Genomic DNA, 15,281 nt, shown 5'->3' with positions numbered 1-15,281 from the left:
TAACTCTGAACTAACTCTGAATTTATCTCTGTTAGTGCTGTATCAGCGGGTTTTCTTCAGAAGTCTATTCCACTGTTTAATCTCTTAAACTGGTAAGGCCAGACACCCTTGGGATAATACATCGCACTGTTAAACATTTCACATGTTAAAAACAAGACTGGAAAAGAGTACTTTAACATCCAGTTCACTTTGCTATGCAAAAATAGCTGTGGTTAAAAAGTTACAGCCTTATTGATTTTCTTAGCATGGTTTTTCTTCTCTTCGTGTAGATACCCAGCCTAGAATAAGACTCCCTAGCTGTATAACGTGGTTTTCTCCACTAACATAGGAAAAAAAGCCCACAGTGCTCTAAGTACAGTTAGGCAGCCAACATACTAACCATAGCTATTTTGGTAGCAACAGCACCTTACAAAGATGTGGGATCCACAAAGATAATGTGGTTAAAACTGTATCATTCAAGGAGGTCATATTGTTGAAAATAGCTTTCCCTCAAACACAGTAATCAGGCTTGCATTTGTATGCTGAAATTACAGGCAGTTTTGCATTGCAAACAACTCTGTGGCAAACCAAAAATACAGGCTTTTTTTTCCTTCCCAATACATGTGCTGATTTACGTCGTCCTTTTTGTAGAAGGAAGTTTCCTCTCTGTTTAAAATAAAATATTCCTTTAGTAAAATGTGTTGGGACTCTGAAATGACAAAATAGTAGCTAGGATAATGTCATCTAAAGATAACCTCTCTCCTGTCATACTGTTGTGGCTATAACCAGCATAATCCCTTGAATTCCATTATTTTTGAAGAAACATGCTGGCTTGTACTGCTCATCAATGGGGTCCTGTTTCCAACAAAATTACACTCTTATTCAGACAGTTTAGTGTATGCCATTTTGTCCCTGTAACCTAAGAGGCAAAATGGAAGTTGGAAGATAGTCAGCTTCCTCATGAGCAACTGATGCTAACAGATTATTAATGAAAGAGCCATGTTCACTGTTAAGCTGTCAAAATGTTAGGGTGCTTTTTAAAGAATTTATATAGAAATTATGTTTTAATTGTAGCATTATGTCCTAGTATTGGACAAATCAAATACAAATAATAAGTATTAGGGAGATCTATCTCTAATCTTAGTCACCAACCAGATACATATGGGTACATAAGCTGACAATCATCAATTGGTTTGGAAAGACTCCATGTTACTTGTGTTACTCTCGTTAGTGAGTGCATTAAATTTATAAGCAGAAAATCTAAGGATGCAAAAAGATTCAGAGATAATAACATAGCCCTGGACTAATAACATACTCCTGTACTATAGGGCAGCAGTCTAGGTTTTGAGGATAACTACCACTAACTATTCTAAGGTCACTGTAGTATCATACAGTAGCACAACCATATGTGCAAACTTTAAATAGCAAAGAACAAAGAACACGAAACCCAATAAACAGATTTAAAAGCCACTCTTTCAAAAATCACTAAAACTGTGTGCTTTGTACTTTACCATTTCAAGCCCAGATTTTCAGCCTTCTGTTAGCAACCAAAGTATACAATTATAGAGACATTTTTCAAAGAAGTCAGCAGTTTCCATTTAGGATAGAAAGAGAAGTAGCTAAGTTTCCTAAAATGCTGATCAACCAGCAAGTTCTAATCAGTTCATGTTTTTTACAATATCACTGTTTAATTTTGGGTTCTAGATATGAATTAAGCTCTTGTGAAATATGATCCTTGATGCAGTGTGGAGAATAGCTATTTGAAAAACATTTTCCTTTGAAACATAGTTCTAAAAAACTAGAACTACTCCAAGCAAGCTGTTGTCTAGTCTTTTACTGGAACCACAGTGCTGCAATGACTGTACTGCAGTACTACCTTATTTGCAGCAACAAAAGCCCTATACATTTGCTAACATAAAAGCAAGATTTGTGGCATGCCAATTAGGAGCCCTCATTAGCTTTGCATCCTTAATAAACACTAGGTAGCTAAAGATCTGGCGGATTTATCCTGACAATACTGATTTCTGTCTTTCATTGTAAAGGGTATATTTCTTTTTAACATTCCAAGTGTATAAATCAGCAAAAAGCAAAAGCTGGAATGTTGATCACAGTTCAAAGCTGATTAAGGAGGAAATAAAAGAAGACAATGTACACGCTTGGATTAGGAATCTGTTCACAGTAGTAGACAGAATACTTTTCAATGAATAAATCCCAAATATCCAAATGGGATGCTTATGTGTCACCCATTCTTTGCACAAGAAACTTAAATAAACCTTCATTTCAAAATGCTATGGAACCAAAAAGTAAATCTTGGGTGAACATATTTTCAGCAGGTATATGCCTCAGATATGTTCATCAAATGAACAATTGGTATTTGGATAAGCAGCATAAATTCTTTAACTTTTCACAGAAAACAAACTTTTCCCTACCCAGTTATAAAGTACTGCGTATACTGCAAACAACCCAAAAATAATCTGACTTAGGAGAGAATAAAAATGAGTCAGATATGGGCCTGTACCCCCAATTTGAAGTACAATCTGAAGTTTGAGGCCCCAAAGATTTTTGTCTAGATCAAAACATCTCAAACTCATGGTATTAGTTCAAGCTTCTTACTAAGCCTATGCTGAACAATGCAGTTTTAATTTGAACAGATCTCCTCTATCCTATCTGAATTTATCTTACTCTTCTGAGGAAATAAATCTAAGAGCAGAAGACTATTATCACTCAAGTGTAGTTCATGCAGCTATGAAATTACTGAGTACTTTCTTCTAGTGTGTTTTAACTTTACAAATGGCATTCTACATTTTTTGCATTCATTGCAGACTACATATTTAAAACACATTATACTCTCCCACTAAAGAATTATTTGTTCTCATTAGTTTTACTAAAACAAATTAAAATTAAAGTACCTTGTTATTATGGATGTCTAGGAAAGTAGAACACATAGATCTAGAACTTTTAAGTGCTCTTTCCCTAATTAAGTTATTCACATTAAGTTAAAAACTTTCACTTAGGAATTTGCAGAATGGTATTGCAATGGCAATGTTAGAGAAGTGAGTACAATTTCTGAAAAGCTGCATTATCCAGACGTTTTTGGAGTATGACAAGCTAACAGTTCAGTTCTGGGACCCAGTGCTGCTTATCACAATCAAGAATTAAGGATTAAAAGAACTATGCAAGGTGCTCTGCTGGACACTGCAGATGTTCACACATTTAATACTGGCCTAGAAACAAACAAGAAATCAAAGGTAAAACATTTAAGACTACAATGACCAGACTACCAATATCTTTTTCAAAAAAATGTCAGCGAACCCCCTCATCATAGAACAGCATGCAATGACAGCAGAAGAGGGAGACATTGTAAAGTCTGCTATTCTTTGAAATAGCATAGATTTATGGACCAGTACCTACAAACTTAACAGTCCAGTGAAACTCACCAGAGTATGTCAGATTGGACTAGTTCATTGCAAATTGAATTTATTACCAACAGTGGAGTTTTGGGACTTCCATTCTGCATAGCAAAAATTTTCCAGTAACCCTCTTGAAAGGTTTAAATAAACAGGAAACGTTTGTTCAAGAAAACTGTTATCTCTAGAAGTGCCATAAATGCCCAGTGTCATCTTATCCACAGCAAAATCCAAATGAATAAATTTAAATATCTAATACCAGAAAGAGACTTTACTTAGACATATGTCAACCATACCAGGCTTAACTGAATACCATATGCCATGAAGACGCGACTTGCATTCATATGCATATGCAAGTAGTGTGACATTTTGGTTTTATATCAAATTAATATTTTAAAGGATGTTGAAGAAATGGTGGAGCATGGGTAAAAATCAGATTATTAATTAGATTAGCCTTTGGCATTCTCATTACTTAAATTTAAAAATACTTCCCTCTTTTATAGGTCTGTATAATTTGAGAATAATTCTTAGAAAGAATAGAAGGCAAGATTACGGTTAAAGAAAGATATCAGGAAGACTTAGAAATAAATTCCATATAATAAAATCCCACCAGATCAAAGTCACCCTAGATGAATTTTAAATTCTTATGTTTAAACCCACAAAATGGAAACTTCCAGTTATACTGAAAGCCATGCTGTCCAATGGCTCTTGGGACTCAAAGGAGGCTGTAAATCTCTGCTCTTCCATGTGCCTTTTAGAAGCTGGCACAGCTGTCTTGCCTAGAGCCTTGCTCTTCTATACTTTTGGAAACTGGAACCATAATCTTGCACTTTACTGAACTTTCTCTGTACTTGCTCTTCACTGAAGGCTGTCATTATAGACTCTCTCTCTGCATAGTTCCATGCCAAAAGGCCGAACTGTTTATGAGCCTTTCTAGCTGCAGAGGTTAAACAGGGATACTAATGGCAATCCAAAGTGTGTGTTAACATGCAGGATCTCAAGCAGAATTTTTAGGCAAACAAGAATGAACTGCAAATATTATGCATGTTAATCTGAGATGATCATATCCAGCAGAATAAAATGACCTGTGATTCATTCACTTCTATTTTTTTCAGTTTCATTTCCAAAGGGTGATCTGGTTTGAAAAGGATCCTGTTCCCTGATCCTCTCTATGATTTTCCAAAACTAGATTTCCTTGAGATGTTTTCATAAAGAAAGGTGTAGTTTGATTTTTTCCTCTGGTGTTTGTTTTTGAAGGATCAGTGAGTAAACAATGACATATATTTGCATATCTATCAATGTGGGGGAAAAACCTGGAATATTTATTAATGATGGGTTGTGTTGTAGGGATTAAGAAAGAATTATTTTATTTTCTAAAAACTGAATGAACAAAAAGATGCTCAGCAAATAGAAAACTGTCACTAAAATATAAAGTCGATCTGCTACATACTAACTAAAGTGCTAACTAAAATTAGACATATTAAGCAATAAATTTTGCCTTGACAAAACACAGTAATTACCTACCCTTACCATAGCCCTTCTTCAGTTTACTGCTTATTACAACACACGGTTCGTTAATGTAAAATAATAAATCTCTCTACAATAATATTTTATTGATGCATAGCTGTGTATGCGAACAGAATCTACTGGTTAACGTTGTTATGATCATTCATCTTTTCATGGTAGGAAAATATCTGGCTTAAAAAGCAATGTGTTCACAGCTTAACTATTTAATCTTGTGTATAGTTCTAAAGATATTATTAGCTGGACTTTGATTTGCTAAATTCTAAATTTAATTGGAATTTGGAAGATTTATATAGTACTTGCATGCCAATTGTAACCTTAAGTATTCATTCACAAAACTCTCATTTTGACCCACATGTCTTTTTTGGGCAGTCAACTCCAGACATGTAAACACCAAACTGGGACATACTACACAGTTTGAGTAAGGTATACCAGCTTTTGTAATTACAGAAACACAGGGAAGTACAAATAAACATTTCTACACATTTTCTACAAACAAGCAAGCTAAAATAAGTGAAATAAATATGTAACTATGAAAATATAATCCTGTCACTGGAATTCCAAGAACAGCATAAGCAAGCAATCTACATTTCTTTTTTCTCATTCCACACAAATTCTCCTGCTAATCTTCCATATTTCCATCTAGAGATGAACTGTCACAGGAGTGCAGAACATACATACGTAAGACTCATCAAAATCAGAATGAAGAATGTACAGTTAGAGTAACCAGACTTCTCCATTTTCTAGACCACACTTGATCTCACCAAGTTAGAAACTGAAGTGCCATTATGTGCCTTAAATAGAATTCTTAATTCCATCTGTGCTTCAAAAGAGGAACTGTGTTACGTGGATTTAAAGTATTGCTCTTTTATACATGAACAAAAGCACTTTTCTTCATTCTTCCTGCTCTATTTAGGCAGTTTCTTTTCTTGTTCTGGTGACAGTCACATAATCTCCTAATTCACATGTGATGTATGATCTGATTTGTAAACTACAAGATTTATTTTGGTATAACTGACTAGATACTTAATGTGTAAATCTAGATGCTAGAAATATTCATAATTGTTACTCTTACTAAACTTTTCTGATAAGCTTACTTGAATCCTCTTAGAAACGGAGATAATATTCCTTGAATATTTCAGATTTGGAACAAACCACTTGTTTATTACCTAAAATGAAATTATTTGCAGTTTTTAAAGAATGTCTGTGTTTATTACTATAACTGCAGACACAGAAAAGACCTATTTCTATGTTTGGGATGCATAATATAAAAAAAAATAAAACATCCATACACTTAAAAACATGCAGTTAAATCAGCAATCTAAGCCTGAACTTAGAAAGGCATGTTAAGATACAGTATGATGTTGTATTTCATGCTCTACTGCAGTGAAATGAATTTTAAAAATTAGCTGTTCTCTAAAACACGTGCTTATAGACACCCCTGGAATTACAATCAATGATAATAATTAACCTTACTAAAAAAAAAAAATCCTATAAATTCAATATAATTAATTACTTCATCTAAAGAAAGAACATCAAGTGACTGTACAGGATATTTTAGCACAGAGTTAGAAATGAGTTAGTTCTTTATCTGATCATCTCTAATGCATGCAAGGAAATACCAACAGGCATGGATTACTGTCACGCTCCTGCAGCTTTAGGTAACTTGAAGAGATATTCCATAATCCTTTACGCATAGCAGAGATGATCCTAGCTCCAGAGTTTCTCGTAAAAGCACTCTATGTATTTAGCACATAATGAGGAAAGAGGTTTTGGGCAAGACAAATATGTAGTGTGAGGGAAGGTTGTAAATTATTAAATGCTTCAAAAATTATGCCTGTTACCAACTGATTGCACAGTTAAACATGCTATATCTTTCGTAAAGGGAGGTGATTTGGAAACAAAGCAATATTCAAACTGAATGCTGAAATCAGTCTAAAGAACTCAGGAACTCTGCTCTCTTGATAGGTCTATAATATTATATTCTACTTCATAAGTATCAGTAAAGATACATCCCCCAAATCCTAGCTAAGATTGATAAATATTTTGCCACAGCTTTCCTGCTACTAATAAAAAAAAGTAACTAGATTGATGATAGCTTGGATAGACTTGAAAATGCTGCAATATAATAATCATATCCACAAAGAAATCTCTTACAGTGTTTTGATACCTCAATGTGCTTCTGAAGTCAAAAGCTCAAAATGTACAACTGTTTTTTCATATGATACGTTAAATCAGACCAGATGGCAAAACAATCTAAAATTTTTGACTTGCTAAAGCCCTCACTTTTCTCTCTCATTCGATTTTTTGTAAAGCTTCCACTTAAAGATCATTTGTAATAAACAAAAAGAGAATCTACTTCAAACAGCACTAAATTGGGTATGTCTCAGCGTAACAGAATACTTAAAAGAAAAACATCAACATTCCAACTTGAATGTATGTTGTGCATCGTTTTGTTACCAGTAAAGCACCTTACCTTTATCTTTTTCAATTATGTGTATCATCTTAAACATTATTTTCTCTGTGAATTGCTGCACCTTGTAAAACTGCAAAAAATAAAAAAAAGAGATGGTCACATTCTACTTTCTTAAGCTCATAATATAAATTTTCACTCCTGTTACTATAGAAACAGAGTGGATTTCATCATTCTAATGCATGCAGTGATAATTGTTTTTATTTCAGTCTATGGCTAGGTAGTTAATGGTGCCAGCTGCAGTTAGCACAGACACAGACTATTGTCATCTAAGTACAAAGCTGCTGTCTCCTGTTCTGTCACTGTGAGCTTTCCTAACCATCAGCAATTCATAGGGGAACATTCAGGCAGAAAGAAGCTGTTCACAGGCCTTCATTCTGTGGCTGAAACAGAATTCCCTGCAGGAATTATGTTTAATATGAAAAACAAATAAATAAAGCAGAGCATGGAGTACCGCTTCAGATTGTCCACTCAGGTCATTGCAGAAAAACTGGTTTCTATGTGGCAGCTCATAAAATTTGGATTGTATTGAGAAAAGGTTCAGTTGACATCCTACCCATAGGGCAAGCTTTCTCTAGAAAGTACAGCTAGATATCATAAACTTACAATTAACACAAGTCTCTATGCAACTGCATATTTTAACCTTGATATTATAAACAGATCAACAGGTATTAAGTAAACATAAATACTGCAGTTCTGCAAGATCACAGCTATTACATATATATCAAATTTAGGCTCATTTAGAATATGCAAGTAGATAGTAACATAAAACAAAATCATAACTGAAACCAATATGGGATAAGAAGACCACTATCCAAACTCCAGGGTCATCCAATCCCTACTCAAAATTAGGTTGCATCAGTTTTAAAACTGATGTACTCTAAAATAAGGGGTTAGTGGCCCCAAAGAAGATTATGGCAGGTAGGAATCACTGGAGTTTTTGGATGCCATCTTTCCTAATCCACAAACGCACATACTGGCTAGCACTGACAGTTTTCTTTCATGCATTATATCAAACCTGAGCTTCATCTCTATTTAGGAAGCATACCACGCTTGCAGTTCCTCTGGATATTTATTTCACGGAATCATAAAGTGGTTGACGTTGGAAGGGACCTCTAGAGGTCAGCTTGTCCAACCCTCCTGCTCATGCAGGGTCATGTAGAGCAGACCATGTCCAGACATCTTTTGAGTTATCTGACCAACCTATTTCAGTGCTCAGTCACCCGCACAGTAAGAAAAAAATTGTTTCCTTATGTTCAGACAGAACCCCTTGTGTTTCAGTTTGCACTCATTGCCTCTTTCCATGTCACTGGGCACCATGGAAAAAAGCCTAGTTCCACCTTCTTTACACCCTCTCTTCAGAGATTTATGCACATTGAAGAGGTGCCCCCCCCGAGGCTCCTCTCTTCTAGGCTAAACAGACGCAGCTCTCTCTGCCTTTCCTCACAGGAAAGATGCTCCAGTCCATTATGCTGGACTCTCTCCAGCAGCTTACCTTCTCTGTTGTAGTGGGCGGCCTAGAACTGGACATACTATGCTGGGTATGGCCTCACCAGTGCTGAACAGAGGGGAAGGATCACCTCCCTCAGCCTGATGGCAAACACCCTGACCACAGTCCAGGACACCGTTAGCACTCTTTGCCACAAGGGCACATTGTCAGCTCATTGTCAACTTGCCATCCATCAGTACTCCCAGACGTTTTCATAAAGCTGCTTTCCAGTCAGTCAGCCCCCAGTATGGACCTGTGCCTGGGGTCATTCCTCCCCAGGTGCAGGTCTTTGCATTGCCCTTTGCTGAACTGTGTGAGGTTCCTGTCAACCCGTTTCTCCAGCCTGTTGAGGTCATGCTGCATGGCAGCACAAAGTCCAGTGTATCAGCCACTCCTCCCAGTTTGGTAACACCAGCAAACCTGCAGAGGGCCTTTGGCATAGTCTCCCATTGTATCCTTAGAGCCAAAATGGTGAGGATACGGACTGGTAAAGTAGACTAAGAGCAGAGCAGAAAACTGGCCTGACCATACAGCTTAAAAGGTGGTGATCAGTACAAAGACCAGCTGGCAGCCAGTTACTAGGGGTGTCCTTCAGAGACAAATACCAGGGACAGTACTTTTCAAAGTCTTTATTAGCGACCTAGACAGAATGCAATTTGGACAATATAAAATCAGGGGGATTGTCTGATTTGCTGGAGATTACAGCCACTGTCAGAGATACCTCAACAGGCAAAAAAAATGGGCTTTCAAGGACCTCATGAAGTTGAACAAATGCAAATACAACAGTACAGACTGGAATGATTGGACTGAAAACAGCTTTGCAGTAAATATCTCAGATGACAGTAAGCTGAACATGAGTCAGCAGTGTGTTCTTGGCAGTGAAGAACAACAGTTGCATGCTATGCAAAAGCATAGCCAGCAGGTTAAGGGAAGCACAACTTGTTTGCCGCTTCCAAGACCATCGTTGGAGCACTGTGTCTTATTTTTGGCAACTCAGTACTGAAAGACACAACAGACTGAATGAAGCTCATGTGGACCACCAGGATGATCAGGGAGCTGAAGCATATGACATACAAGGAGAAGCTCAGAGTACAGGATTTGTCCAGCTTTAAGAAGAGAAGGCCCAGGGGAGACTTCAACTACCCAGTGACAAGGTACAGAGAAAGTGGAGCCAGACTCTTCTTGGAGGACAAGGGGCAACAGACTCAGCTTGGAATATGGAAAGTTTCAACCAGACCAAAATAGGTTTTTTTCCGCACAAAGGTGGCAAAACAGTAGAACAGAAACATTATTTTACTGAGAAGGGGACTGAGTGTTGTGGAATCTCCATTCGTGGAGATAATCAGAAGTCTTCTGGATATGATCTAGGTGACCCTGCCTGAACAGGGGGTTGGAGAAGATGACCTCCAGCAGTCCCTTCCAATCAAAACCATCCTATGACTCTTCAATAGTTTGTACACCTTTGACATCTCTACCAGAACTTCAGATTGATCCACTGTTTGCCAGAACAAATCCAATCTGAGAAAGCTTTGTATGTTTAACTTTGCTAACAGAGGACACCTGAATACTCTCACCCAAGACACTGAATTTTTGCCCAAGCAAGGTCTAAGCATCATGTGAAACAACAGCAAAACCAAATCTACTCTAAACTGTGCTCTCTGACAGGATGAGGGAATGTTGTTTTTCATAATTTAAAAATATAATGTTTCTTCCAGCATTCTCCTGGAGAAACTGGCTGCTCATGGCCTTGGATGGGTGTACTCTACTCTGGGTAAAAAGCTGGCTGGACAGCCAAGCCTAAAAAGCAGTAGCAAGTGGAGTTACATCCAGCTGGCAGCCAGTCATGCAGGGCATACGCCAGGGCTGAGTACTAGGGCCAGTCCTGTTTAATATCTTTATTGACGATCTGGATGAGGGGATTGAGTGCACCCTCAGTAAGTTTGCAGACAACACCAACCTGGGGGGGGAATGTTGATCTGCTGGAGGGCTGGCAGGCTCTGCAGAGGGATCTGGGCAGGCTGGACTGATCAGCCAAGGCCAACTGTGTGAGGTTCAACGAGGTTTAGGGCCAGGTCCTGCCCTTGGGTCACAACAACCCCACACAACACTACAGGCTCGGGGAAGGGTGGCTGGAACGATGCCTGGAGGAAAAGGATCTGGGGGTACTGGCTGATGGCCAGCTGAATACGAGCCAGAAGTATGCCCAGGTGGCCAAGAAGGCCAATAGTGTCCTGGCTTGTATCTGAGACAGTGTGGCCAGCAGGACAAGGGCAGTAATTGTCCCCCTGCACTTGGCATCAGTGAGGCCACACCTTGAGCCCTGGGCTCAGTTCTGGGCCCCTCAGGGCAGGGGGGACGCAGAGGGGCTGGGGGTGCCCAGGGACGGGCAGCAGGGCTGGGAAGGGGGCTGGAGCACCAGGCTTCTGAGGGAACTGGGGTTGTTTAGCCAGGAGAGGAGAAGACTCAGGGGGGGATCTTACTGCTCTCCACAACTACCTGAAAGGATGTTGTAAGGCAGGTGGGGGTTGGTCTCTTCTTGGGTACTAGGAAAAATTTCTTTACCGAAAGGTTGGTCAAGCATTGGCTGCCCAGGGAGGTGGTGGAATCACCATCCCTGGAGGTGTTTAAAAAAAACACACAGATGCAGTACTTAGGGACATGGCAGTCCTGGATTAACAATCGGACTTGATGATCTTAAAGGTCTTTTCCAATCTAAATGATTTTATGTTCTATGACAACAACTTTCTGTAAATTCTCTAAACTGGCCCTTTTCAGGATTGTTTGAAGAACAGGAAAACACATGTGGATGGATATTATACAAGTGTTGGCATTGTACTATTTTACTTTTACTTCAGGTGTGTTCTACAATTTCCTGAGCTGAGCAACATGAGTGGAGTGCTCTTTCTTAATGTACAGTTAATAAAGAATAACTACCATAACTGTTACTTGTAACGTAAGTATCCTTACTACTTCTACTAAGATTTGGCTTGAACCATGAAAGATTTACTCCCAATCAGTTATTCTCAGTTCATGTTAATTTGGTTATAATTAATGGAAGTTATGGGGAATATTATCTCCTTGTAAGAGATGCAGCTAATGTGTAGTTTAAATATTAATGAGCTTATTCATTATAAGGATAACTGCAATATTTTATGTAAATTAGCCAGACAGTTGTTTTTCTTAAAATTAAGGTGCTTCAAATCAATAGGTTTTCAGATTAACTATAAAGCACTATTTTCTGTACTTAGCCTTCCTTGCTCAACACCAAGAAGTACATAAATTGTACACAGGATTATATTTCCCTCTGACATATGTCTGTGCAATTTGGTTCTCAAAATCTCTCAGAAACCAATAATACTATATGAAAAGCAATTAGCTTTTCTTGTCAGTTTGCCCAATCTAGAACTGACAAAAATGCTATAATGAATTAGAGCAGTGTATCATCAAAAATAGACATTTATGCAAAGTACTATGAAAACTGAATTATGACTGGAATTATACTTGGAAACGTCTGTTTAGAGGTCCCATCTGTGAACACAGCAAATTATAACAGACAAAATGTTGATGGTGATATAATTCCTGAATACCAATAATGACATTAGCTGTTGTTGGACAGATAATACATAGACACTGAGCCACATAACTCCTCTACAGTTCTTTCATTAATCATTTCTCCTCAGATCCTAAGAATTGTAACATACAGATTCTCAGCCATGAGGTTTTATGTAGCATATCCCTGCAAGTCTCTGCTGAGGTTTTCCCAGTTCCTCTGGGATTCCCCACTCTGTTATTCGTACATACATACCCTGCTTACTTTGTATTTAGGTCACATCAGCTACGCATACACAGCAGCACCAAACAGGTCACCATATGTCCAAAAATTCCACATACATTTGTTACCGTGTGTACATTCCGAAATGTATTTGATCTACTACCTTGAACATATACATTTGTTCAGAAATACAGTAATCACAATTTTAACAATATATCAGTAGCACAGTAAGCACAGTCTTTTGGGGAAACATTAGGCTTACTGCATGTGTGTTCCATAGAGCCTATACACGTACAACTTCCTAGTAAATCTGAGGCAAATATGATAGCCCTACATTTTCTGAACCTTTTTTATTTTTTGGCAGACAGCCAGACTGGAAAGATTCTGCTGCAGCCCTATAAGCTATATTGGGCAATAACTCACTTCCCAGCAAGTATATATAAAACTATGTGAGAGGAAAAACAAGGTTCTAATTCTCACCCATTTGAAAAGAACCCAGTGGAAATAAAACCAACAGTGTTTGCTGCAAATGTAGCTTGTTGCATAAAGTTGGAAATGACTGTGACTATGATTCCTGTTCTTTGGGCCCTGGCACATTTGCCCACAACCTGGCTCATTTGCTCAGACCAAGCTTTGAGCTGTGACTTGGAACAGAAACAAGGTATGATCAGTGAAGTTGTGTTGGCTGTGTTGTGGTTTGTTTTTTTTTTTTTTTAACAAGTCTGCTTTGAGTAAGTATAGCTAAAATAAGCAGACCGTAATAGAAAGAGTAATTTAGGCGTATTTCAGCAGTCAACCTGACTCCCATAATACTTTGTTATGGACAGATGTTAAATACTTCACCTTCTTTAATAATTCTACAGGATATCACAATATACTGTTTTCTAAGCTGAACTTAATCAGAATGCACTGTGTGGCAAAAAGAAATATGAAAACTAGGTAAGAACAGATAACATACAGTGATATAAAGCACAGCAGCACAATTAGAATTTGGACAGCAACAGTCCGTCAAAAGTGGCATTCTTTTCACATTCCTTATATCAGGTAGTGAGATCAGTACCTTATGTTTTCCTATGACTCTAGCTACACCAACAACCACACATGCACATGTAATTTACAGCTATCAATAAGAACAGCAGGAAAAGTGCCCTTCCTCCAAAAAGGAGCAAAACTGAAGCATGTAAAGACACCTGTAACATTTCAAGACAAGTAATCTATGCAATTACAGGGTATTTTTTTATGAACTATAAAATCATACTCCAAGACAAACCACTTTGAAAAAAAAATCACTGCAAAATACTTCTATAGCTCATTTTTAAACTACTTATACGGGCTGCATCTCTATCAATTTCAGGAAAGTAGATTAGAGAATCTTTGTCTTTGATAGGGTTAATTATTTAAGTAACAGAGACATGGACCTTCAGAGAGATTATCCTGACATATGTTGTTGGTTCCCTCCTGCTACATGGAACATGCCTGAAAGGTGGGGAGAACTTTCTATACTCTACATAGCACAGAGCAGTGATTTAAGGTCCTGACTGGGAAAGACAAAAAATAATTAAAAAACCATTATCATTCATGCAAACAACTATTCACCAAGTTTATGGTATTTACACATAAGTTACTTCACAAATAGTGACTACTTCAATTCTTTCTTGAACCTTCTTGGAACTCCAGAGTAAGCTTTCACAGAACAATGCAGACAATACTGGGAAAGATCCAGTTCTTTGTGAAATCCAGACAGATTTTGCACACATAAGAAAATCAGCTTGCTTTCTTACAGGTGTCTTTTGTAGACAGCTGATAATTTTCCCCGATAGCTTTTGTGCTTTCATTGTATTTCACTATATGTGGCATGGTGGGGAACACAACAACAAACAGAAACAGCCTCACATGTATCAAGTTCATCTGGCCATCCAGAAAACCTGCTAGCGTTTTATTTAGGATCTACTACAACAGCACTGCTTCTGCCCTTATCTCTATGACACCTTCTTTCAAGCTGTAATCTTTCTTCACTCATCCTCCTATCAATGTTAGTAATAGATGAGCTTTGGTTACCACCATATTTATGCTTTATCACTAAGCATGCAAGAGCAAGCAGCAGCAATTGCCTGTGACTTCAGTAGAGTTACTGCGTTAATCTGCCAATAACTGGAAACTGATCCAGAAAATTGCACTTACATGAACAGTGTCATCGATTTTCATGAGCCCATGGCATAAATAAAAATGAAACATTCTGCAAATACATCTAAGGATAGGGGGGTGGAGGTGGTGTTTATGATGAACAAAGAGTTAAGCATTTATTTCACTAAACATGATAATGCACAGAATTACCAGGTTGTTCCAAGTTTATATTGTTTAAATCAAATTCTTCCAACCAGCACCCTTTCTATTTTACCTACAATAAATTTCTAAAAACCAGCAATCTATACAGACACATATTTTCAGCAAGATCCATCAAAAATATCTATTCCTCATTTCAAGTCTTTCTTCAGTTTTAGTCGTTAATATGTTTAGTGAATAACCACTCAAAACTATTGTACATAGTAAAATATAACAAATAATCTTATGAATATTCAAGTAAATAAAAGCAGAGTATTTGGATTTTTTCCCATTAAGATGGCAAAAACTGATGGA

At 37.6% G+C, this 15,281-nt stretch overlaps 1 long non-coding RNA gene across 1 annotated transcript in view; it reads right to left on the bottom strand.

Moving 5' to 3' along the window:
* The window catches only part of LOC129737354 (uncharacterized), a 99,671-nt gene that overhangs the window by 56,640 nt on the left and 27,750 nt on the right, over positions 1–15,281 (bottom strand). Inside the window, exon 3 of the long non-coding RNA XR_008735121.1 lies at positions 7,387–7,456. This is a non-coding gene — a long non-coding RNA (uncharacterized LOC129737354). The remainder of the gene's footprint in view (positions 1–7,386; positions 7,457–15,281) is intronic.

The sequence above is a fragment of the Falco cherrug genome, chromosome 14, assembly GCF_023634085.1.
Source record: "Falco cherrug isolate bFalChe1 chromosome 14, bFalChe1.pri, whole genome shotgun sequence".
Lineage (NCBI taxonomy): Eukaryota > Metazoa > Chordata > Aves > Falconiformes > Falconidae > Falco > Falco cherrug.
Note: the sequence above shows the minus strand (reverse complement) of the source record. Positions and strands in the feature narration are given on the sequence as shown.